The sequence below is a fragment of the Podarcis bocagei genome, assembly GCF_964188305.1.
Source record: "Podarcis bocagei genome assembly, chromosome: 3".
Lineage (NCBI taxonomy): Eukaryota > Metazoa > Chordata > Lepidosauria > Squamata > Lacertidae > Podarcis > Podarcis bocagei.
Window position 1 is genome coordinate 97,666,473 of NC_138127.1, and position 22,278 is coordinate 97,688,750.

Below are 22,278 nucleotides of genomic sequence, written 5' to 3' on the forward strand. Positions count from 1 at the left end.
ATGGGGCCTCCTGCTGCTGCTGTGCTGCTGGCACACGATTTCCGTTCTTATCCTGGGGCAAAGTTCTTAACCTGGAGCAACCAATTCCTGGTTAGCGGAGTTTGTAACCCAAAGCTTCTGTAACCCGAGGTACCACTGTACTGAACCACTCATGGATCATTCCACTTTATCCTACAATGTTTCCTCCATAATGCAATGTTGTCCGAGGGAAACTCTTGCCCTCTAGTTCAACAAAATTGGGACAATCCCTCTCCTCCCAAAAATGTCTTATGAACAATTACAGGATTTCTGCAGGAATCTAGGGGGTATGTAACAACTGGAAACAAAGCAGGATGCCTGCTCTGAAACTTTCGGGAAAGAATGAACAGTGCTGAAAGCCGTATAAACCACTCCAACGATATCATGAATGCAAAACTGAAAGGTCATTTTGAGGCACCTCCATAGGAAGGCATGGAATGAGGGAAGGAGGGAGAGGGAGGAAGAAGGATCTGGTAGGGAAGTGTCTGCTGCGTCATCCGCTCTCCTCCATGATGAGTAAGGGAGTACAGCTGTCCTAAGCCCGGAGTGATCTGGGGTCCTGTGACACTGAAGAAACCTATGAAGGTAGGCAAACTAAGGCCCGGGGGCCGGATCCAGCCCAATCGCCTTCTAAATCCAGCCCACGGACAGTCCGGAATCAGCATGTTTTTACATGAGTAGAATGTGTCCTTTTATTTAAAATGCATCTCTGGGTTATTTGTGGGGCCTGCGTGGTGTTTTTACACGAGCAGAATGTGTGTTTTTATTTAAAATGCACCTCTGGCTTATTTCACTGTAAACAAGTGGTTCTATACCATTTCTATACCAGCAGGCTCTTCTTATGTTCTTATGACATCATCAAATAATCAGCGCCAGGGGAGGGAGAGAATGAAAAAGAAAATGAAGGTCAATAAAGAGAATTCAACTCTTAAGAACCTCCAAGAGCAGACCAGTAGGTAACTCCCAACATCTAAAGGAGAATGGCAGAGTGTGAGACAATTCCTGCAAGACATTTCTGAGATAAAATAGCCACAACTTACAGCGTTGATCCACAGCAGTTGAATTTGGTTCAAGACTCAGGAGCTAGAAAATTTCCCAGCGTCGGTCTAAATGAAAGGTTTCATCAACAAAATGGTTAGGATGCCTTTTGTCCTTACACAAATAAGTCATTTTTCTTTGCAGGAAAGTGAAAATGGAAGAGACAAAGTATTAACAAGCTTAATCAAAATAAGACCACGGAGCCAAAAGGTGTGCAGAGAGCAAAAGAGACTAAAGGGAGAGCTGAAATAATAAGATGTTGTGACAGTGTTGGTGATCTTAATGGCTTAATAAGAAGAGCACAATGTAGAGGATGTGGAGATCAGAGCACATGGCAGCTGAGTGGATTACAGGAGAGGGGTGCCATGATTCAGGAACACAATATCCGGAAATCTCCTGAGCGGATCAAAAAACACCCTTCTGGGAAGATAGTTTTGCCCAAATCAATGGAACTTCCATCTAACCTATAGTGCTCAGGATCATGGCCTCAATGGGTTTAGATTTCACAGGCTAAGGGAGCTGGGCATGTTTAGCCTGGAGAAGAGGAGGTTAAGGGGTGATATGATAGCCATGTTCAAATATATAAAAGGATGTCACATAGAGGAGGGAGAAAGGTTGTTTTCTGCTGCTCCAGAGAAGCGGACACGGAGCAATGGATCCAAACTACAAGAAAGAAGATTCCACCTAAACATTAGGAAGAACTTCCTGACAGTAACAGGTAGGTAGCCGTGTTGGTCTGCCATAGTCAAAATAAAAAAATTCCTTCCAGTAGCACCTTAAAGACCTTAAGTTGGTCTTTAAGGTGCTACTGGAAGGAATTTTTTTATTCCTGACAGTAAGAGCTGTTTGACAGTGGAATTTGCTGCCAAGGAGTGTGGTGGAGTCTCCTTCTTTGGAGGTCTTTAAGCAGAGGCTTGACAACCATATGTCAGGAGTGCTCTGATAGTGTTTCCTGCTTGGCAGGGGGTTGGACTCGATGGCCCTAGTGGTCTCTTCCAACTCTATGATTCTATGAGGTGCTACATGAAAGACAGTTGTCAGCAGAGCAGAGATGCCGTCTTGCGAGGGTCACATCATATGTGTGATGTTGTGTGTGACATCAGGATGTTGGGAGGAGCCAGGGGCGGAGCCAAATGCAGCAAGTGAATGGCTTCAATGGCTAGTGGCTCCTCCTCTGCCTCCTTCTGGTACCACCACTGGCAGGAGGCTGCTTTTTCCTGGTGCTATGTCTTGAAGTACTCACCCTGGCCACCAGGGGTATTGTGTATATAGTTTTCACTCAGGTCCACGTAAGCTAGTTTAGGCGGGAAACCCTGGGTTGTTGTTACAGTGTTGACAGCCGGCTGCCTATAAAGGCAGGCTGGCTGAGCTGTTTGAGTTCAGTTCCAGATTACTATAAAGAACCACTTGGAGAAATCTCTGTGTCGTCTGCTATGTCCACCCACAACTTAATACCTTCCCCTCCACAATAGGAGAAGAAGTCACTGGAAAAGCGCCACACTTGGCTCCGTGCTTTGCCTCCACACTTTTTGGACATGGGATTGGCCCCTACCTCAAAAATATTGGAAGAGCAAGGGACTCAGCCCCCAGGAACTGGCGACCCTGCAACAGAGTGGGGGTCTCCTGGCCTGGAACAGGCAGCACAGAACACCAAGATCCAATGTGATTGCACCCTCCAAGCAGCCTATTGGCTCCTTACTTGACCTAGCTTGGCTATAGGAATAGGGAATAAATGCAATTCAGTTCACATTTACAGTGGTACCTTGGGTTATGAACAGTCCTGCTTATGAACACTTTGGGTTATGAACTCCACAAACTAGGAAGTAGGTGTCCCAGGTTGTGAACTTTACCCCGGGATATGAACACAATCTGCTTGTGGGGCCGCGGGAGGCCTATGTAGGGAATGCGTGCCTCAGGTTAATAACATTTCAGGTTAAGAACGGACTTCCGGAACGAATTACGTTTGTACCACTGTAAAGGCAGACCTGTGTAATCTGCACTTTCCAAAATGATACCTGAACTGAAACATCTCCAGCCTTGAAAATTTGAACTTCTCTGAGGTTTGCAATTCAGTTTTCACATACAGCCTGAACGACAAAATTTAGTTTCATAAATGCACATGCAAGGATCATGAAGAAGGATTAGTTAAAATTATGCACAGAAACAAATAAAGGAAAATAAAACTAAATATAAGTGTCCGACTACATTTTCAAATTAATATATTGGAAGATATTTGTACCCAAAAGGCATATGGGTATTTTGAGGTCTACTAGCAAGGTACACAAAATTTCTCTTGTCAGGTTACGAAGAAGGAGAGACTTTTACCTAGTATTTTAAGGTAGGTTTGCAAGGAGAAGATGTTAAACTATGCAAGCAGGTAGTGATCCATAAGAATGAAGAATGAACCAGGTAAAAAGTCCAGTCAAGCACAACTCCTCACACCACTGATGTTCAAAGCCTTCTAATTCATCAGCGACATGTGGATCAAAGTCTTAAGATCACCTTGAGAAGTTCAAAACATTTTTAATAAGTTCTCTTTTATAGTTGGCAGACATTCTATACAAGGAAAAAGAACAGTTGCTGAGAATATATTAACTTGGCATGAAACCAGCCTAATGCACACCAAAGATGATTCCACCCATAAATCGTTTGATTTTATGGTCACGTTAAACCAAGGATAGCTAACATGTTGCCCTCAAAATGCTGCTAGACTACAACTCCCATCACCTTTGACCATTGGCAATGTTGGCTGCGGCTGATGGGAGTTGTAGTCCAACAACATCATCAACAACATCATGACAATCCCTGCTTTAAACTCATGGAAGCCTTTTAGATGGCAAAACATCATCCATGCACAAACTAAACCTTTAACAGGAGCTTAGTGACAATTTTTATTTTTGTTCCCATTGTAAGAGGGTGATGTTATGGCGTTAATGAAGCCAATTAAATTCAGCAGAGACCAACAAGGCGGAGAGAGTGACCCAGCAAAAACAAATGCCTGTTGGGCTCCAATTCACTAGCAAAACCACACTTGCCCATCAAGAAGAGACCTGTCAGCTCAGTTTATGCTGATAAGGTCAGACAGATTTCATAGCTGGGTCTTGCTGGGTCTTGCTTTATTTTCTTTCTGTAGTCTTTGAATTGGGGAAGCTTTCAAGTCATTATATAAGCAACTGCTGCAAACAATCACTTTGAGAAGAAAGAAAGAAAGAAAGAAAGAAAGAAAGAAAGAAAGAAAGAAAGAAAGAAAGAAAGAAAATGTTGTAAACAAAAATTGCCCTTTTCCCTTATGGGGTATCCAAGAGCCCATATAGAGTCCTTACATAGGTTCCCTATTGGTAGGAGAGAATAACAGGCCAACCAGAGAATATTGAGAAGCAAAGCAGCTAGTAAGCTTGATCTTTATTGATCTGTTGCAACAGAGTGCTCCCCTCACCCTCAGGAGAGAGAAGGAACCCAGAAAAATGGCCTGCAAGGCCTTATAAAGACTTTTGAAATTGCCACCCTGTAGATCAAGACCACCCCCAGAAACATCATACATACATCACAGAAGAAGCGGTCTAAACAGAAATTTGAATGTTCTTTTTCTCCTGTCCTTGTTTATCTCCTGACTGGCAGGTTACTTGATAGGATTGCCTGGGGAGCCTGGCCAGTCTTTTGTAATGATAAATACTTAGTTCCTGGGCCAGGTCACAGGCTCACACCCTATTCAAACACAGACATACCCTTAAGACAGGATTTGTGAAGGAAAAGACAATGGGGAGGCTTTTCCATTTTCTTTTGACCTCGCAGAGAAAACATTTGGTCAGTTTGGGAATTAAGATGGTTCCAGGTCTGTCTTCCTGTGCTGATCTATGTATGTGCTTGGTTGGTACACTTATGAACATTTAACATATATCTAAGACCTCATTCTCTGTCGTCCCCTTCTCCTTGTGCCCTCCATCTTTCCCAACATCAGGGTCTTTTTCATGAGAAGAGAAGACTCCCTGGAAAAGACCCTGATGTTGGGAAAGATGGAGGGCACAAGGAGAAGGGGACGACAGAGAATGAGATGGTTGGATGGTGTTCTTGAAGCTACCAGCATGAGTTTGATCAAACTGCGGGAGGCAGTGGAGGACAGGAGTGCCTGGCGTGCTCTGGTCCATGGGGTCACGAAGAGTCGGACACGACTAAACGACTAAACAACAACAACAAGACCTCAAAATTCCTATCACAAAAGAAAGATTCATATTTGGAGGAGGTTGTTTTGTATCGCATAGGTCAAAGCTCAGGGTGCAGATTTATGGATTCTCTGTGGCCCCATGTGCAGTGAAGCTTCGAAGGGATGAGTGGGGAATAAAGGCCACGAGGTTGTGGTAAAATAAAGCCACAACTTTATTGATTGAACTAGAATAGGTTTGGCATAATCACAGGGCATGGTTCTGTTGACTGGCCAGCCAGAATGTTTGTCAATATGCTCAGTGCTTTTTTCTCTTTTTTTCTAAAAAGCTTAGGGGGACTCTCATTTTGTCTCAAGAAAATCACTATTTCATAGTTTAAATCGGGAAAAAGAAATACAGTAAATGGACAAAAGTACAAAGATTCACAAAATGTTTAGGCCTGCGCACATACCCACACCCAGAAAAAAGCACTGGATATGCTCCTAAGGAATTATTATTATATATTTATTTATACCCTGCCTTTTCCACTGAAAGGGACTCCAGGTGGCATACAGATAAAAATAAGAACAGTTGAATACAGAAGGCGTGAAACAATCGTTAAAGGCACACAGAGAGAAATATTGAAACCATACAAATAAATGCCTACAAAGAACATCAAACACAGAATTCCACTGACTCTGTACCCACATCTACTAACACCTCCAATCAACCTACGTCTGCACACATTCACCCACCCACACATCATCATGGTGGCACACCACACTGACCTGTTCATGTGTTAAGACCCGTGAGAGATGCTCTTCTCTGTTTCCTCCTAAGTCTGGATGTGTGTTTCATGGGAACACAGAACAGGGCCTTCTCAATGGCTGCACCCAGGTTTTGGAACTCATCTCCCAACCTGCTGCAGAAATGCCCTTCTAGACACTTCATTAGAGGACTTCTGCTGAGTAATCAAGACCTTCCTTTCTGCCAGGTTCGTGTCCTGACAGATTGGCTATTATTCTGCCTTGATGTATCGTATCATTTATGGTTCTTTATTTTAGGGACCTGCCATTTTTAAATTCTTTCCTTGTTAACTTTGAAATATTTATTGTGTTTTGTTCGGTAATTTTGCAGGGTTTTTTAAGTTGCCTTTGACATTAAATATGGAAGGCATTCTAGCTTTCCATATTCAATACTGTATATCTGTTTGGGTTTTGTTTTTGTTTTTTGCTATCTATCATCACCAGTAGTGATGTATGGAAGTGAAAGCTGGACCATAAAGAAGGCTGATCACCGAAGAATCGATGCTTTTGAATTATGGTGCTGGAGGAGACTCTTGAGAGTCCCGTGGACTGCAAGAAGATCAAACCTCTCCATTCTGAAGGAAATCAGCCCTGAGTGCTCATTGGAAGGACAGATCCTGAAGCTGAGGCTCCAATACTTTGGCCACCTCCATAGGCGCCGACTCCATGGGGCTTGAGGGGGCCCGAGCCCCCTCAAAAATTCGTTTGGGGGGGCTCAGCCCCCCCAATAATCTCGGGCGGCGGTGGGCGCGTCCGCGGCTTTTATAGGGCGCCCGGCGCGCACCAGCTCGATAACGGGCACCGGCGCGGCGGGGGGCGCCGGGCCGGGGGAGGGGGGCGGCCGGCCTGTCTCCTTGGCAACCCCATTGAGCAGCGCCGGCTCCCCCGGGAGGGCCATCCCCCCGCGCCGCCGATCGCCAACACCGCCGACGCTGTGGCTGCCCGAGCCCGAGCCTGAGCCTGAGCCCGACCCGCAGCCCGAGCCCGAGCCCGAGCCCGAGCCCAAGCCCGTCAGTCAGTCAGTCAGTCAGTCAGGAAGGAAGGAAGGAGAAATGAGGAGGGAGACGAGGGAGGAAAATTGCGCGCAGGGTGAAGAAAGGAGAAGGGCGAACGAGACGAGCTTCCAACCCAAAAAAGGGCTGGAAGACTGGGAGGATGCAGGATCGGGAAAGAAAGCGACGCCTTCCCCGCCCGCGACGTCGCCCGCTTGTCATTGGCAGCGCAGCGGGCGCCCAGAGGGGCTGGGCACCGGCGCAGGGCCGCTCCGCAGCCGCGGAGGACAGCTGCGCGGCTAGCAAGGTGTGCCGCGTAGACCGCGGCCCTTGTGTGGCCCGGTGGCCAGGCAAGCTCGGGCGGGGACCCCCATGCGAATCTAAGACGGGAGAAGAGGGCAGAGCAAAGGGGGTCCCTTCCCCAACCTCCGGCTCTGAGACTTCCCTGCGCCCCAGAAAAGCGAAAGGATTTTCTCTCTCTTTTTTTTATATATAAATATTTTATTAAGTTTTCAAATACAAAGTTAGAAACATACACTGAAGAAAAAAGTAAAAGAACAAGAAAAAGAAAAAAAGAAAAAGAAGAAAAGAAAACCAACCATTCAACACATTTTTTATATAACTAACTGGACTTCCTCGCATCTCCCTTACCCTGCATTCTTTATAATAAAGATATCAGCAAATTATTACCTTGTTTCGTACCTTATTTTGTACTTTTCAAATACTATACCTCTAAATTTAACATACTTTTCATCAGTTACTTATATCTTAAATTAAACATAGTATTACCTTAGATTTTGACCTTTTCTTACTTAAAATATAATTTCCTGTTTCCCAAATCTAATTGCTGAAGCTATAGTTTCCGAATCGTGTAAATTTTTAACATTCATACAACTTATATTGTTTTTGTAAATAGTCCTTAAATTTTTTCCAGTCCTCTTCCGTTGTTTCTTCTCCCAAGTCTCGGATTCTGCCAGTCATTTCAGCCAGTTCCATATAGTCCATCAATTGCGTCTGCCACTCTTCCAGTGTGGGCAAATCTTGTGTCTTCCAATATTTTGCGATAAGTATTCTTGCTGCTGTAGTTGCATACATAAAGAAAGTTCTATCCTTCTTTAACACTTTCTGGCCAACAATGCCCAAGAGGAAGGCCTCTGGTTTCTTGGGAAAGGTATACTTAAATACCTTTTTTAACTCATTATAGATCATTTCCCAGAAGGTCTTCACTTTTGGACAAGTCCACCAGAGGTGAAAGAATGTCCCTTCAGCCTCCTTACATTTTCAACATTTATTATCAGACAGGTGATATATTTTTGCAAGCTTGACTGGGGTCATGTACCACCTATAAATCATTTTCATAATATTTTCCTTCAAGGCATTACATGCCGTGAATTTCATTCCGGTGGTCCATAACCTTTCCCAGTCCTCAAACATGATGTTATACCCAATATCCTGAGCCCATTTTATCATGGCTGATTTGACTGTCTCATCCTGAGTGATTTTCTCTTCAACCTGCCCTCCATCCTCTTGCAGAAAACTCTTTGCCTGCCCTGCCCGTATCTCGTTTTTGCTTTTTAATTCCACACACGCACCCTTCGGACTTCGTGGCAATCGGGCGCGCGGGTGCGTTTCCTAAGAGAGTGAGGACCCCTGCCTCCTCCCCACCTGCTCCCTCGCCAGCCAGCCAGCCGCGCGCCCTAGCCGGAGAGCCCTGGCCGTCCCCGTCGCGCAATCGGCTGGATCTCCCTTCAGCAGGCCGTGCTCACAACTCGGCCCAGGGACCCCCAGCAGCGGATCTCCGGCTCAGCTGAAGAATCCGGCAACAAGCCCCCTCCTCCCCAATCGCTCCGCCGAAATACGCTCCAAAACCCCCCAGATAGGCCGCCGGCCGCCAAGTCTAGTGGCGCCCTGAGCGAGGGTCTCTCCCCAACACCGCCACCTCGAACTGCGTTCTCCCGGCTACCCGAGCGAACCAGCGGCAGGACCCCGATATGGGCCCCCTCAATATTTTTTATAAGTCGGCGCCCCTGGCCACCTCATGAGAAGAGAAGACTCCCTGGAAAAGACCCTGATGTTGGGAAAGATGGAGGGCACAAGGAGAAGGGGACGACAGAGGACGAGATAGTTGGACAGTGTTCGCGAAGCTACCAGCATGAGTTTGGCCAAACTACGGGAGGCAGTGGAAGACAGAAGTGCCTGGCGTGCTCTGGTCCATGGGGTCACGAAGAGTCGGACACGACTAAACGACAACAACATCTATCAACTATCAACTATCTATCTATCATCTATCATCTATCATCTATCTATCTATCTATCTATCTATCTATCTATCATCTATCATCTATCTATCTATCATCTATCTATCTATCTATCTATCTATCTATCTATCTATCTATCTATCATCTATCTATCTATCTATCATCTATCTATCTATCTATCTATCTATCTATCATCTATCTATCTATCTATCTATCTATCTATCTAATCTATCTATCTCAGGGGTTGGCAAGGCTTACCGGACATGGGGCGAATCACTCTTGCAGAGATCCTCCGTGGGCCAGACTGGCGCAGCGCGATGCCGGAAACCGTGTCTGCGCATGTCTGCGGTGCCGGAAATCACTTCTGCACAGGCCCAGATGCCAAAAATCTCTCCTGTGCGGAAGCGATTTTTGGCGTCTGGGCATTCACAGAAACTATTTCCGGCACTGTGAACATGCACAGATGCGATTTCCGGTGTCTGGCCATGTGCAGAAGCCATTTCCAGAGCCACAGAAGAGAATCCCTGCGCAGCGCTGAGCCAGTTTAGCACAGAGCGCGGGGACTCACCGAGCGGGTGACTCGGTTCAGGGGCAGCTCATGGGCTGGTTAAGCAACCCTCATGGGCCACTTCTGGCCCATGGGCCTTAGGTTGCTGACCTCTGATCTATACCATGTGCAGATGTGTGCATGTGGTTTCATCTGTGATCTTGCTATTCTGATAGTATTCCATTGATTTTACTCTATTTATCTCTCTCAAACTATTTTATGCATCTTTTGTGGCTTTGTTTCTTTGTTTAATATTTGTGTGCTGGCTCTTGTTGCTATTTTGTGTTGTCTTCCAGCAGAGAATGAAGCTCGCTAATACGTGCATTAATAAGAACGAAAGAAAGATTTAATTTATGGTGCACATTTGCACACTGGCTCAGAGCTGTCTCCTTTCAATCTCTGGCTACCAATCTATAGAAGCCGAATGCACATGCCGAAAATGCATGGCAGCAATCAATAGTGAGAAATCAAGTAATATATTCAGGAGGCTGCCAATGCTTTCTGTAGTGCTGTTCTCCCTACTGAAGAGGCAGAGAGAGAGAGTCGAGGCTTTCACCTATTTGAAACTGCAGGATGATGAACAAGGCTTTGATTCAGTGTTTGGATTGGTTTCAGTCTGCGGAATCCATCGGCCTTTTTCTTGAGCTGACACTTCAGGTCCATGCTCTAGAAGGAGTGGCTCAACTTCCCAATCAATGGCAAAATAAAGATATGATGCGATGAACTCTTTGTAAATATATATATATTGAAAAATGGGAGGTCATAAATCTGGGAAGGATATTGCAGATATTAATACTGTGCAGTTTAAAGTGACTGGATGCATTGTCCAGACCCATAACAAATATTATTCAAATTTTACTAGTAGAACTCTTCAGAAACAAAACAGAATACAGTAAACGATACATCCAAAACATCCATGGAATGTCTTGTGCGGTTCAGCACAGGCTCAGCATCTTAGAAAATATGAAATAATCCAAACAGACCTAGAAGCAAAGGCCTCTCATTCTTTAACAGCATCAATTGCCTTTGAGCTGTTTTCCTAAAGAGCTTCAGTTACATCTTCTGTTCCTTACGGCCTTCAGAGAAAGACTAACAGCCACCACCCTTGCAAAGATGGCGAATTTTCAGCTCTGTAGCTTTGTCCCATGATCAAAGATTCACTCTCAGCAAAGAGCAGAAAACAATCAACGGGTAATCATTAACCCACTTAGGAGCTTAGGGTCCCTGAGAAAATTACTGTGGAAAAAACCCCAATGTTAGCAATACACATTTAGCCATTTTCCATTTTAAACATTCATTAATACACAAGCGTTTTCCATTTCTGTGCCAGTTAGATCAATTATACTTAGCAGACCCTGCCACTTTTGTGTTCTGTATCATGCCTAGTATTCTGTTGCTGCTGCATCAATGGGTTGAATCCAAATGTAGGGGGGGGCACTTGTGTCTAAAAAGAGAAATCATAGAATTGTAGAGTTGGAAAGCACCCAAGGTTCATCTAGTCCAACAGTGCAGGTATCTCAGCTAAAACATCCATGACAGATGGCCATCCAACCTCTGCTTAAAAACCTCCAAGGAAGGAGAGTCCACCACCTGTCGTGGGAGTATGTTCCACTGTCAGAATCTCCTTTCTTGTAACTTGAAGCCATTGGTTTGAGTCCGACCCTCCAGAGCAGGAGAAAACAAGCTTGCTTCATCTTCCATGTGACACTGTGTCTAAAAAGAGGACACTGATTTGCATAAGATTTGCATATGCTAATTTTAAGTATAGGTGTCAGTTCGGTGCAGTGGTACCTCGGGTTACAAATGCTTCGGGTTACAGACGCTTCAGGTTACAGACTCTGCTAACCCAGAAATAGTACCTCGGGTTAAGAAATTTACCTCAGCATGAGAACAGAAATCACGCAGCAGAAGCAGGAGGCCCCATTATCTAAAGTGGTACCTCAGGTGGGGTACTAAATTGGGGGACGCGGGTGGCGCTGTGGGTTAAACCACAGAGCCTAGGACTTGCCGATCAGAAGGTCGGCAGTTCGAATCCCATTGCTCAGTCCCTGCTCCTGCCAACCTAGCAGTTCGAAAGCACGTCAAAGTGCAAGTAGATAAATAGGTACTGCTCCAGCGGGAAGGCAAACGGTGTTTCTGTGTGCTGCTCTGGTTCACCAGAAGCGGCTTAGTCATCCTGGCCACATGACCCGGAAGCTGTACGCCGGCTCCCTCGGCCAGTAAAGCGAGATGAGTGCCACAACCCCAGAGTCGGCCACGACTGGACCTAATGGTCAAGGGTCCCTTTACCTTTACCTTTATGCATGGAAACGTGTGTTTTCTTGTCTGTGCATTTGGGTTGTGTAGCCTGATAGGAGGAATTGTGATGCAAAGGTGGTGGATAAAAAACGGCTTTTTGAAAACGTGGGCAAATCACAGTGGATCTCAGTGTGATAAGGAAAGCCACTGAGAGAGAAAGGTGCAAAGAAGAACTACAGTATGCGAGAGAAAGTGAGATTCAGCAGTAGAGTAAATACTGAGAGAAGAGGGAAAGGTGATTGCATTTTAATCTACTTTATTTTGCTCTGCTGGGGAATATATGGGTTTTCTGTAACTTTTCCTTGTAATATACTTCTGCTTAAAATGCCATATTATTTCCTTCTTAGTATTTCCCCCCACTTTTTCATACACCTGTGAGTTCTCAGCTTATTGTAAACACCCTCAAACCTGGAAGACATAACCTGTACTACCCTACCTTGAGAGGCGTCAGGGAGACCATAGGGAAGCATTTAGGCTGATTAATAAAGGCAGGCAAGTAAAAATATCCCCCATTCTTTATCTGGTGGCAGTAAGATCTTTAAGTGGGAAAGGGGGGGGTGTTGAAGTCAGAGGGGTACACTCTGTTGTGGCTTGATTTCCCTTCCCCGGATAGTACCAGACCCCCAGCTGGATGGGTGGCCATCCCATAGGACCCTCGGGGTGACCATGCCTGATTTATGGAATGCCTTCTTTAGTGAGGGGCATCTTCCTCCCTCAATATTAGCATTCGGGAGGCATTCTAAAAATACCTGTTTACCCAGGGATTTGATGGCTGAAATCTGTGGCTCGTGTTAACCTTGAAATTATTAGCTGTGTGGGTGATGTGACTGTTTTTAAATGTGTTTAATGCTTTATTGGAGGTGAGAGCTGGACCATTAAGAAGGCTAAAGAAGGCTGATCACCGAAGAATTGATGCTTTTGAAATATGGTGCTGGAGGAGACTCTTGAGAGTCCCATGGACTGCAAGAAGATCAAACCTATCCATTCTGAAGGAAATCAGCCCTGAGTACTCACTGGAAGGACAGATCCTGAAGCTGAGGCTCCAGTACTTTGGCCACCTTATGAGAAGAGAAGACTCCTTGGAAAAGACCCTGATGTTGGGAAAGATGGAGGGCACAAGGAGAAGGGGACGACAGAGGACGAGGTGGTTGGACAGTGTTCTTGAAGCTACCAGCATGAGTTTGACCAAACTGCGGGAGGCAGTGGAAGACAGGAGTGCCTGGCGTGCTCTAGTCCATGGGGTCACGAAGAGTCGGACACGACTAAACAACTAAACAACAACAGCAACAAAATGCTTTATTTCTTTATTTTTTAATTGCATTCTTCTGTTATTTGCTGCCCTGGGATATGAATTATTATCATCACCACCCTTAACAAAAGTGTGCAGGGAAATGAGCTTGTTTGCCCTTAGGAGTATGTGTAATTAGGAATACAACCATTTCAAGATGTTTTATGTCCATCATTGTCAGAATAAAAAGAAATCCCATCTGAACCATTAGCCAACCACCCATGCCCCCCCCACAAAAAAATGTTTTTCTTATCTGCACAGACACTGTTCAATGTTTTATCTTTTTCTAGGATGGTAAGGATAAGATGTGATACATTTTTCATTTTATTCCAAATGGCCAGTTTTCCACCCAGTTCTCCAGCTTATAACACCCAAAGCCCTGTTATCCGCTACTTTTTCCTTAAGAGTGCTTAATGATATGGATCACCATGTTTAAAAACTCTCTTCTGAGCTGATGTTGAAACATTCCAATTAGCCCTGCAATGGAAGGGCTTGTTACAGCAGGTCAAAATTTCTGGTGGCATTATTTCCCCATGGGAAATGCTGAGAGTAGATCGTGGCATTTTCTGGTTTTTTGAATTAAAGCAAGGGGAGAACTAGAGAAACAGGGAGGCCCGTGAGCTTCAGAAATGTGTGTGCATGTTTTGGATTTCTCTCTCTCTCTCCTGTTCAGAAATGCTGAAGCAATTATAAGTTGAGCCAAACTCCCTTCCAAAGTTGAGCTTGGCTCATAATCAGTTCCTTAAAAGAGCCATGCAATTACTGCTCTAGCATAGGTGTTTTGCTTAGGAAAACAGGAAGCTGCCATAGATTGACTCATGGCATTGGTCTACCTAGCTCAGTGTTAGGTAGAGGTTCTCCATGGTTTCAGAGCCTCCAAGTCCTACTTGGATATGCAAGGGTTTGAACCTGGATCCTTTGCCATTGACGGGCTCTCCTTTACTCACACCAGCTGAAATAGGAGGATGAAGGGAAAGGGAAGTGGCTGATCCCAGACACACCTCTTTAGATGGATGATTAATACAAGGAGATGAGAGAAACTTGTAGGAGAGAGAGAGACAGACGCTCTTCTTCCTTTCTCTTCCTAGAAGCCAGGGTCATTCAATGAGACTGAAGAGTGGGAGAGTCAGGAAATATCCGTCCAATAGTGCATCATTTTATGATGAAATTAATGTTAAGTATATTTGGTTTAATTGACAAGGAAATGAAAATTTGTGTGTATTAATGAAGGTTTAAAATGAGAAATGGCTAAATGTCTATTGCTAACACTGGAGCTTTTCCACAGTAGTTTTTATAACAGACTTTGAGCGCATAATAATAATAATAATAATAATAATAATAATAATAATAATAATAATAATTTATTATTTATACCCAGCCCATCTGGCTGAGTTTCCCCAGCTACTCTGGGTGGCTCCCAATCGAGTGTTAAAAACAATACAGCATTAAATATTAAAAACTTCCCTAAACTTAATGGGTTAATGAATAAATGCTGATTATTTTCTACTCTGTGCTGGGGGTGAATCTTTGATCATGTGGTGAAGGTATTGAGTTGCAAATCTCCAAAGTATCATTTAGTCCTTTGTCTCCCATATTCCATGGAGTAAGGATGTAAATGAAGTTCTCCTGAAGGAAGAGTAAACAGCCTAAGCCCAATGGAAGCTGAAATGCAGGCTTTGGAGAGAGAGAGAGAGAGAGAGAGAGAGAGAGAGAGAGAGAGAGAGAGAGAGAGAGAGACCTTTGGTTTTAGGTCTGTTTGGATTTTCTAAGATGCTAAGGCTGTGCTGGACAGCACAAGACATTGTATGGATATTTTGGCTGTATCTTTGATGCTTATGTTTTGCTTTGAAGAGTTATGCCAGCCAAAGTTTGAATAATATTTTTATGGGCCTGGTCTGACTCCAAAAGGAGTCTGTTCTTATGCTTCCAGTCACTTCAAACTGCACAATATTAATATCTGCAACAATTGATACCTTTCTGCAACATGCAGTGATGGCTAACAACTTGGACAGCTTTAAAGGGGGGTTAAATAAATTCCTGGAAGAGCAGGATATCAGTGGCTAGCTTTTGCTATATATTATGCCCAGCATATATATATATATATATATATATATATATATATATATATATATATATATATATATATAGACAAGGTTGGTGGTTTGAATCCCTGCGACGGGGTGAGCTCCTGTTGCTCGGTCCCTGCTCCTGCCAACCTAGCAGTTCGAAAGCATGTCAAAGTGCAAGTAGATAAATAGGTACCGCTCCGGTGGGAAGGTAAGCGGCGTTTCCGTGCGCTGCTCTGGTTTGCCAGAAGCGGCTTAGTCATGCTGGCCACATGACCTGGAAGCTGTACGCCGGCTCCCTCGGCCAATAAAGCGAGATGAGCGCCGCAACCCCAGAGTCGGTCACGACTGGACCTAATGGTCAGGGGTCCCTTTACCTTTACCTTTATGCCCAGCTTCAGAGGCAGTATGTCTCTGAGCACCAGACACTGGGAAATATGAGCAAAGAGTGCTATTGCTCTCAAGTTCTGCTTGCAGGCGTCCTGGTGACATTTGGCTGGTCACTGTAAGAACAGAATACCAGAATAGATGGGCCTTTGGTCTGATCCAAACATTGGTTTGAGAACATCATTGGGGATCAACCAATGGAATTTTTCGGAAGTTCAAAGCAGATAAAAAGAAGTACTTATTAATGTGCAATTAAGTAATTAGGTTCACCACCATAATATGTGGTGATGGACTCCAATTTATTTATCTTTTGAAAGTACAGCTATACCTCAGAAGTCAAACAGAATCCGTTCCGGAAGTCTGTTCAACTTCCAAAACATTTGACTTCTAAAGCACAGCTTCTGATTGGCTGCAGGAAGCGCCTGCAGCCAATTGGAAGCCCCGTCAGACGTTTGGCTTCCAAAAGCATGTCTGAAAACTGAAACAACCACTTCCGGTTTTCAATCGTTCAGGAGCTAGAACGTTTGACTCTCAAGGCATTTGGGAGCCGAGGTACGACTGTACTGGACAAATTCATATGGTAGTAGAAGATAGTCATAGCAGCAAAATGAATCTTCTATGAGCAGAGATAGCTCATGTCCAAGTCCCATAGGAAGGCTCTTGTCTCTAGGCGTAAGATCCAAAATTTAAAAATAAGGATTTCACCACTGTTAGCTCTAACAATTTCATAGGTTCCCATTTCCTCCTGTTGCCATTTGGGAAATCCAGCCAATTAGGACACAAGAATTAGCATACACTCCTAGCTGTATCATAGTTATGTGTTTTGAGCATGCCCAGAGTTGTTTCCTTGAAGGCCACACCACCTCACCAGGATAATCCAAACGCTGTGTTTCCTACCTTGAGGAACTTTTTTGTTTTGTTTAGTATTTGTTTGGTGACCTAGAGAGAGCATGCAAGCAAACAAGCAATGGTTGACTAAGTGTGTGTCTTTCTATAATAATACTTAACTTTTTTTCTTTGCTTAATAATTTTATAATAATAATAATAATAAATTTTATTTATATCCCGCCCTCCCCAGCCGAAGCCGGGCTCAGGGCGGCTAACAACAATAAAACAGTACAAAAGTACAACATAAACAACATTCTAAAATCATTCATTATAAAAATTAATTACAACTATTTTTGTCAACTGGATAGAAAGGAGAAATGGTGGATTGCTTGTGATGCATTGAGACAAGCTATGCATTAACCATTTACCTATTAAAAGCTACATAATCGACTGGATAGGGGAGGGCAGATTTATTTGAGCTCCATGCAGTACCAGAGTATTTTCCAGAACATTTCCTGAAAAGGAGGGTTGGGTGTTGGTGTATGCATACATAGAGATCTGCTTCCAATATTTCATGCTTTCCATATAGAGAAATTAGTGTTTTGGATGGTAAAGTTTAACTGATATTTTAGGGAGGAAAACAGCATTCAACTAGAAACAAATGTTTCTCACATTTTAAAAGTTTTTGTGTGTTTGATTACTTTTTTGGCAGTGGAAGTTTAGCTGTAAACAATACATAAATTGAAAAATATATGTCTTGTGTTATGGCTTAATTTTTAAATAAGACATATGGAGTTAATATCGTCTGAAAATCATAATTGGGCCTTCTTACATAGAAGCTCTCCCCCTATCTGTAAATGTGCAGATAATAAATTGTTATTATTATTATTATTAAGGCAATGGTGACATTCTGCTGATTATGACACAATTTCATAAATAAGCGCTGTACAAGTTGTATTGCAAGGAAAACAGCAAGGTTAAAAATTGCATCCCTACCAAGTCAAAATTTTAACAGCTTCCACCATCCAAAATCTGGGGAAATTTTGGATAAGAGCATGGGGGTGGGGGGGAGAGAATCCTTAAATGAACACTTTCCAAATGTTTACTTTTCCTGCAGAGATATTTTCACTCTTTTGCCTTCTCCTTCAACTCTCTAGAGTTTCGAATAAACCTCTTTTTAAAAGTTTTATCTCCAAGTAAAATAGCTTACCCTACAGAACCTAGGATCTCCGAGCATTGATCATTTTTCAAACTGTTCTTTGACATTTCATATATTCCAGGGAGAAATCTGTGTTGCACCAGCAAAAAATCTGGTGTAATTCAACTTGACCTTTCCAGGAGATACACAACATTTAACATTAGCTAAGGCGCACCTATGATTTTTAATTAATTTGAAGCCTCCCTCCTTCCAATGTTCTTGTCTCTCCCTAGTCCCTTGATACAGAAAAGCTGTCAAGTTGGAGGGCGGGGGAGAATCAGATTAATGGATTAATTTGGGAAATGCAAAGCAAGTTGAGTGATAACATAATACTCAATCATCAGCCACTTCCTTTCTCCTTCTTTTTCCTCACAAGGGTGGACAGGCTTCCGGGCAATTATCTGAGCCAACAAAAAATTGCCATGTGCATTTGCTAGATTTGGAGGATCCATTCCGTTTTGTTTTTTTATTAATTTCAAAACATCTCAGTGCAATACTTAGACATGAAAATGGACCTCGATCACTTAAGACTATTCTCATACTCAATGAGGTATGCCTCTCTCAGAATGGTTGATATCAACCTCAACTGTCCCCAGGAAAAACAAAATAAAAAAATTCCTTCCAGTAGCACCTTAGAGACCAACTAAGTTTGTTATTGGTATGAGCTTTCGTGTGCATGCACACTTCTAAGTATCTGAAGAAGTGTACATGCACACGAAAGCTCATATCAATAACAAACTTGACATCTTTCCGCAGGGCCTGCAAGACAGACCTGTTCCACCAAGCCTTTGGCCAAGGCGCAGTCTGACCCCCTTCCTTCTGTAATCCTCATAGCATTCTAGCCCAATGATTGCCATTAATTTGACTCTGAATTGATTTTAGAATGAATTGATTTTAGAATGTATTCCAATTAATTGATTGTGATTTTATGTAAACTGTGTTATTTTTATTGTTGTTTGCCGCTCTGAGCCCGGTTTCAGCTGGGGAGGGTGGGATATAAATAAAATATTATTATTATTATTGGTATTATTATTATTAGTTGGTCTCTAAGGTGGCGCTGTGAGTTAAACCACAGAGCCTAGGACTTGCCAATCAGAAGGTCGACAGTTTGAATCCCCGTGACGGGGTGAGCTCCCGTTGCTTGGTCCCTGCTCCTGCCAACCTAGCAGTTTGAAAGCACATCAAAGTGCAAGTAGATAAATAGGTACTGCTCCGGCGGGAAGGTAAACGGCGTTTCCATGCGCTGCTCTGGTTCGCCAGAAGCAGTTTGTCATGCTGGCCACATGACCCGGAAGCTGTATGCTGGTTCCCTCTTCCAATAAAGCGAGATGAGCGCCGCAACCCCAGAGTTGGCCACAACTGGACCTAATGGTCAGGGCTCCCTTTACCTTTAAGGTGCTACTGGAAGGAATTTTTTTATTTTGTTTCAATTGCGGCAGACCAACATGGCTACCTAACTGTAACTGTCCGCAGGAAGACATCTTGACATAAGAAAGACAGTAATGTAAGAAAAGTCCTGAAAGACCACACCAATGGCCCATCTATTCCAGCACGTTGTTCTCACAGTGGCCAAACAGATGCCCATCGAATGCCTGAGAGCAGGACCTGAGCACAACTGAACTTGTGATTCCCAGGAACTGGGATTCATAGGCCTGCTGCCTCCAAGTGTGGTGGGAGAACATTATGGCTTGTAGCGTTTGTTAGCCTTATCCTCCATGAAACTGCAATCTTGGCTTGATTTAATAAATTAATTTAATAAAAAGGTAAAGGTAAAGGGACCACTGACCATTAGGTCCAGTCGTGGCCGACTCTGGGGTTGAGGCACTCATCTCGCTTTATTGGCCAAGGGAGCTGGCGTACAGCTTCCGGGTCATGTCGCCGTTTACCTTCCTGCTGGAGCGGTACCTATTGATCTACTTGTACTTTGACGTACTTTCGAACTGCTAGGTTCGCAGGAGCTGGGTCTGAGCAACGGGAGCTCACCCCGTCGCAGGGATTTGAACCGCCGACCTTCTGATCAGCAAGTCCTAGGATCTGTGGTTTAACCCACAGAGCCACCCGCGTCCCCCAATTAATTTAATACCTCGTTCCATTTCTAGCACAATTTTCCCCTAAGGAGCTCAAGATGGCTGAAGGAGCCCCTCCCTCTTTTATTTTCAGAGCAACCCGATGAGGTAGGTTGGGCTGAGAGACTGTGACTAGGCCAAGGTCATCTAATGAGCTTCATGGATTAGCGAATTAGAACCCCTGTCTCCCAGTCCCAGGCCGTGTCCAACACTATACTACACTGCTAACAGTTATGCTATTAGGCATCTGAATTGGCTGAGGAGCCAACTAGCAGCTTCTTCCTGCTTCCTTTTGTCCATGGAAGCTCAAATGGCTTCAAGGCAGCCTTCATTCCTAGCAGGGTACCACTGCAGAGTATTTTTCCCATCTCTTATAATAATCTAGCTTTGTGGGATAACATGGTTATTTGAAATGACCAGGTGTTGCAAGCAAGGACCATCAATGGGGTTGGTTAATGGCATTGCCCCTCTATCAACCAATGGATGGTTGACTGGTGGATAATCCCATCCACTTGTCAAAGTTGGCTTGGGGGTGGGAGTTAAAGACCTAGTCTGCTGGGCCAAAAAGATCCCTCACCCTGATCTGCATTGAATATCTCTCCATGGTTTCAGGCAGAGGACTTCTCCAGTTCTCCTTGGAGTTGCTGGTGATCAAAGCTGGGGTCTTCTGTACATAAAGCAGATGCTCTACCATCAAGCTACAGGCCTTCCCTGAAACCTGGTGAGGGGGGAAGAAAATCAAGTTTCAATCATTCAAATTTTGTAGCTCGTATTTTGTCTCATCTCCAGCTTTCCTGACCTCAGACAGATGTGCTGCTGATGCTGTGGCAACACCTTCAAGAATTTTAGCTGTGAAATATCTGCAGGAAGAAGTGAAGTCACCTGCAGGCTAAATGCACACCATGTGAAAACAGCAGCTAAAATTTCATATGGTTGTGATTTTAACATATTAATCAAGATCCTCGTTTGATCTAAAAGCAAAGAGACCTACACAACCTGACACTCCTACCTGATTTTTCTCCCCCCATTCCTTGGAAGATAGGGGGAGGAAACAGGATGCTGAGTGATCCTCCTGTGGGTCACCCTCTAACAAACAGCCTTTTCTGCTGTAAATGACTGGCCCCTTTCCTGATCAGTAAAGACTTATACTTTGATGTATCATAGTATTTTAATATTCTTTTGGAAGCCGCCCAGAGTGGCTGGGGAAACCCAGCCAGATGGGCGGGGTATAAATAATAAATTATTATTATTATTATTATTATTATTATTATTATTATTATTATTATTACTTTTTCCAGAGTCCTTTTTTGGGAGGGGGTGACAACAGAGGCTATTTGCACCCCCTGATTCTTCCATTTTGCATATTTAAATGGTGATTTTGTTATTTGATTATTTGGAATGACTGCTTTATTGCTGTTTTGTGTGTGTGTGTTGTTGTTTTTTTAAAAAAATCCTATTGCTATTCTAATACATTGTTTACCACTCACGGGGGTTCTGAAGACAAAAAGGCTGTACTGATAAAAGATTTAATAATCCTAATAAAATAACATGGGCAAGTAGTTTGCATCCAGCTTGGTGGCTCTCGTGTCATACAGACCTGATGCAATGTTCAAAAAATAATAGTTGGTGATCTGCCAAGATCTATAAAGCTGCTTGAAGAGGCTAAAAAGAATAGTTAAATTTATGGGCTGACTTTCCCTCTCTCTCTCTCTTTTAAAAGGGTTTTTGCATTGTCTCTTTCCTAAATCCAGCAAATGCAGATGGGTAAAAAAATAAAAAAAATAAATGTCAGAGCAGGTTATAAATAAAGAACCAGTGTTGGGACAGCTGATAAAATATGAATACTATTCCAAAGAGCTTAATGTGTCAGCTCCTCGTAATAGAAAAGGGGATGAAGTGCGTATGTGCTCCTGCTGCTTAACAGTAGGTTTGAAAGAGGCTGTCGCAGTAGCACAAGTGGAAAATTTCCCCCTGTCTTTTGGCAGGTTTCCAAGGCGTCGATTCAACTTATGAAAAATGTGATGTTTCATTTGATTCCAAATTGCACGGATTGCATCCTGCGCATGGGATTTCCGTTAGGCAGAAACGCAAGGTGGCTTGGATGGCTTCAAAAGAGGACTAGACAAACCCCTGGAGGAGAAGGCTACCAGCTGTCAAGGCATCAGGGAATCCGATCCCACCCACCCCACCCCCCGGCGGTAGGCTGCCAGGAATAGATGAGACAAGGAAAGTTCTTACCCATGTCTTTTATTCTATATTCACAGAGAGAGGCTTAGAAATGCAGTCTCTTGGAGTAATGGTGTTGCTACGAGTACATTTCCACCCCACCCCCTTTTCTCCCACTTCCTC

The 22,278-nt window shown here is 43.7% G+C and overlaps 1 long non-coding RNA gene across 1 annotated transcript in view; it reads right to left on the reverse strand.

Moving 5' to 3' along the window:
• Nucleotides 1–14,919: 14,919 nt before the first annotated feature.
• The window catches only part of LOC308584185, a 52,405-nt gene continuing 45,046 nt past the window's right edge, over nt 14,920–22,278 (reverse strand). The window contains exons 4-5 of the long non-coding RNA XR_014006596.1: nt 20,507–20,647; nt 14,920–15,058 (exon numbers count right to left, since the gene is read on the reverse strand). This is a non-coding gene — a long non-coding RNA (uncharacterized lncRNA). The remainder of the gene's footprint in view (nt 15,059–20,506; nt 20,648–22,278) is intronic.